Genomic DNA, 4,898 nt, shown 5'->3' on the forward strand with positions numbered 1-4,898 from the left:
AGCAGGAAGTACAGCCGCTCACTGCGCATGCGCGGTGTGTAGCCGCGCGCTATACCACAATAATAACAACGATGGCTCCGTCCAATGAGCAAATTTATTTCTGTCTGAGAGCAAGCTAATTTAAGACATCCGGTTGCCTTCAGAATAAAATATGGTTATTTGATTCGTTAATTAAACAGTTATTGCATTACATTATCAGTATTATTATTACATTACAGTTATTGTAAAGACACACATTATGTTTCTGTGTAAAACAAAAGTAATTAAATAACATAAAAAAGTTATCTAAATGGATAAATGCTATTCACTGGAGTGCATGGACTTTATAAAGAGCTAGCAGATTTAAGCCTTCAGAATAAAATTTGGTTATTTAATTCCACTTTATAAAGTCCATGCACTCCAGTGAATAGCATTTATCCATTAAGATCAGGGGTTTTCAACTGATTATGAACCAGGGACCACCACCCTGACTGAGAATCAACCTGGGGACCACCACCCTGACTGAGAATCAACCTGGGGACCACCACCCTGACTGAGAATTAACCTGGGGACCACCACCCTGACTGAGAATTAACCTGGGGACCATTGTTGTGTTGGGAGGGGGGATACCGTCGTGGTGTGGGGGAAATAAATTAACCTTCCATATTAAACTCATGTTGCTGTTCACTGTAATTTACTCTATGAGTAAGCAGACACTTACGATTGATTATGGGCACATTTCTTTATAATGGTGACTCAACCAGGCAATCCGGTATGGTTTCCCTTGAGATTCTAACTCACTTTTCTGTGGAAGTTCAGAGTAGACTTCCCAGTAACTGACGACATCGACATAATTTGTCACCAGATCATTTACTGCATTGTTTCTCAACTTGTGGTCAATACGATACATTCAAATACGAATCTTCACTTTCCTACATTACTAAATGCATGGTCAGGGACCACATGCAATACCTTCACGGACCACCAGTGGTCCACGGACCACATGTTGAAAACCCATGATTTAGATAACTTTATTATTATTATTATTATTATTATTATTATTATTTAATTACTTATTTTTACACAGAAACATAATGTGTGTCTTATAGCATCATTTAAATGCTTAATTTGTAGTTTTAATGTGCAAATTAAACTTTTTTCAAAGATCTAGACTAGAGGGTACTCTTATTTTGAAGAGATCGTCCACCGGAAGTCTTAAATCTGCTCATTAGATCTGCTCACTAGACGCTGCCCTGTTGTGTGCGGAGGGAGGGGCGGGGGTTTGACTCACTGGACTATAACTATACGTTTATATTAGTTTATTTAAGTCTGATTTAAGCGGTTGTTTTCAGGCCTTTACTTAACATGTTATACGTTCCTGTGTTATTAAAGTGTATCATCTGTATCTCTGTTCTGATATTATGTTGACTTTTTGGAAACGATGCTGAGAAATAGGTTTAATTCCGTTCTGCAGGAATATATTATCCTGAACACGTAGATAATGGGTTCCAAACGGAGCTGCGAAGAAATAGCAGACCTACAAGCTCACCAGGCGTCGCTTGCGCGACGCCTGGTGAGCTTGTAGGTCTGCTCGCGCGAGATAAAGTCAACGTGCGCAGAATCCAGTGTCGTAGTTGTAGATGCCATGTCTGTTTTTTTTTTTTTTAATAAGCGACTTGTGGCTCATTTTTCTTTCCTGTATTTTCTTGTTTTTTTGTTTTATTTTGTTGTTGTTGTTGTTGTTGTTGTTTAAACTTGACACTAATTATGCTGCGGACCCCCATTTGAAAAGATATGCCAGGGACCCCCATTTGAAGAGATATGCCAGGGACCCCCATTAGAGGAGATATGCCAGGGACCCCCATTAGAAGAGATATGCCAGGGACCCCCATTAGCAGAGATATGCCAGGGACCCCCATTAGAAGAGATATGCCAGGGACCCCCATTAGAAGAGATATGCCAGGGACCCCCGTTTGAAGAGATATGCCAGGGACCCCCATTTGAAGAGATATGATATGCCAGGGACCCCCATTTGAAGAGATATGCCAGGGACCCCGATTTGAAGAGATATGCCAGGGACCCCCATAAGAGAAGATATTTACAGCTCTAGCAGTGACTCTCAACCCGTTTAATTTCAAGGACCTCCAGGTTGACATGCATTAGTCTACTACGGACCCCAATTTCTATCTCTGGGACCCAAAGAGTGCAAATGGACCCGTTGGGTTCTGTTTGGTTCCATTTGTACACTGTCTATAAAATAAAACCGGAAAAAAGGCGACCGGAAATAGGCCAATATAACGGCATAAAACTGCCCCAAAACGGCTACAAAACAGCAAAAATGTTGCGTGCGCGTGAAGGAGGGGGTCCTTCGAGCTTCAGTGCCCAGGGGCCCTCAGAGGTGTTAAGCCAGCCCTGCATGTTGATGAATAAAAGACTGCTCGCCCCTTTACCAACTCGCCCCCGCAATTTTATTATGAAGTTAATAATTAATTTAGTATTTCCCTCCCTCTCTGTCTGAAATCTGAAATGATCTTGTATACAGATTTATTTGATTGTAGTAAGTATAGTCGATCTCTATACTCACATCTCTAAACAAACACTATTAAACCTGTAGGCCTATATTAAAATGAAACCCACAATACAAAAAGGGTAATTATTTATTACATTCATAGTCAAATGTTTTATTTATCGATGCCAATAAATGAAAGCTCCATTGAATCTAAGTGTGTGCGTGTGCGTGTGCGTGTGCGTGTGCGTGTGCGTGTGTGTGTGTGTGCGCGTGCGTGTGTGTGTGTGTGTGTGTGTGTGTGTGTGTGTCTGTACCGTGTTATAACCGTGTATCTTACAAACCTCTGCAATTGTTATCCTCACCACAAGATGGCGCTCCAGGACCAAGATTGTGGACAATGCAAACTGCGCTGGTTTGATAGTATTTCCAAGGCTGGTTTTCACAGTTATGATTAGAAATGTCTCAATTAACTTCATTTGTTTTCATTAAAAAACTTTATAGTATTGTTTTATGTTGTTAAATTAGTTTAGAGGAAAAACACTGAGTATAATACTAGTGTATCATTTGTAGGTTATTTGTATGTAACAATGTTTGAATGATTTGCAGAATTACAGTATAGGCCTACATTTCAAGCACAAACTCAATACAAAGACTGTTAACTGTGAGTGGACGACCCAATTAAGCATTAGGCCTACACTTGTTTAAAACAGGGTCCACCATGTCCTTCACAACGGGCCTGAAAACCCATCGTTCAAAACTGACCTTATCTCACACAGAAAGGGAGATGGCGTTCAGTCATGAAGACATGTGAATCCCTTGACTCCTTCAAAACCGCTCTCAAAGGGCACCTACGGACGGCTGCAATTCGAAGCATCTGTAAAAACTGGCATCTGTAAAATCTGAATCCCCCCCACCCCCATTTCCCCTCACTGTATAATGTATGTATCCTTTCCCTTTTTGCTTCCTATATGATGAATTCCTGTTCTGTTCTTGAACTGTCTATTTGTACGTCTCTAAATGTTTTGATGAATTGAACAATGTGGACCCTGTTGTAAACAAGTGTAATGCTTAATTGGGTCGTCCACTCACAGTTAACAGTCTTTGTATTGAGTTTGTGCTTGAAATGTATACTGTAATTCTGCAAACTGTTAATACATATTTCAATCAATCAATCAATTCAACTGACATTTCTTTTATTTCATTTTTCTCCTTTTCTACATAATACCGTTTAATATTTGATATGATATTTTGGTGTTATATTTATTTCCCCATGTTGATGAATTGAAGACATGATAGGAACACAATGGAAACAATTAAGTCCTTTTTTTTTAGTGTTAGTGTTTTTAGCCTTTCTGTCTGACTGTGTACGTTGTGCCGTTTTCACAGACAAACAAAGGCAACACAATTAAACAGAAAAGGTTTCTAATAGTTGCTGAAGTGTCTCAACCCATTTTGGTGTTTTAACTATTTTACTACTTTAGCTATTGACAAAAATAGCAGGTCTACAAGCTCATAGCGCGCCACCGAGTGGCGCGCTACGAGCTTGTAGGTCTGCTATTTTAGAAAAATCGTGAAAATGCGGAAATTTAACATAATATTCTTTCAGAAGACTTTTTTTTTTAATTTCGACGTCAGGCCTAAATGGGTTGATTCATGATCACAGCCAGCCTCAGATCAACACTATCAGAGATGCGTTAAAGGACAACTTTAGTTTTTTTTCAACCAAGGTTCATGTTTTAGGTTGTTATTAGAGATTTCTTTTAAAATTTGCTGCTTTCTTCCGTTTTAGGGATTTTAGCTCTTTTTGACAGGGGAGGGGGCCATTCGAGCATGGGGCTAAATATGTATTTATTTTTACAACATTTTATGGTGATTTATTTTTGTATTATTTACTATAGTCCTAGTCGACCCCAGGAAATTACATCTGGCCACAGAAGATCACAGGATCTACTGAATGTGAAGGTAGCCTACTGGGGGAAGGCTTATACTGTGTGTATAGGCTCAATATGCCAGTTTGTCACATTCAGTAGATCCTGTGATCTTTTGTGGTCAGATGTAATTTCTTGGGGTCTAGTAGGACTATAGTAAATAATAATAAAATGAATCGCCATAATATTTTGTAAAAAAATATTTAGCCCCCTGTCAAAAACTGCTAAAGTCCCTAAAACAAAAGAAAGCAGCAAATGAAAGAAAAATAACACTCACCTTTTAGTTTCTCTAATAACAACCTAAAACATGAACCTTGATTGAAAAAAACGAAAGTTGTCCTTTAATTTTGATCCAGTCTGACTTTTATTTTTGTATACATATTTTACTAGAGTATAAAGTCAGACTGGATAAACTATACAATCACACCGAGCCTCTTGACCAGTGTTGTTTTTGGCAGCAAATTTCTATTTTAGTTTTAGTC

This window comes from Protomyctophum parallelum (assembly GCF_964188405.1).
Source record: "Protomyctophum parallelum genome assembly, chromosome: 12".
In the NCBI taxonomy this organism is placed as follows: domain Eukaryota; kingdom Metazoa; phylum Chordata; class Actinopteri; order Myctophiformes; family Myctophidae; genus Protomyctophum; species Protomyctophum parallelum.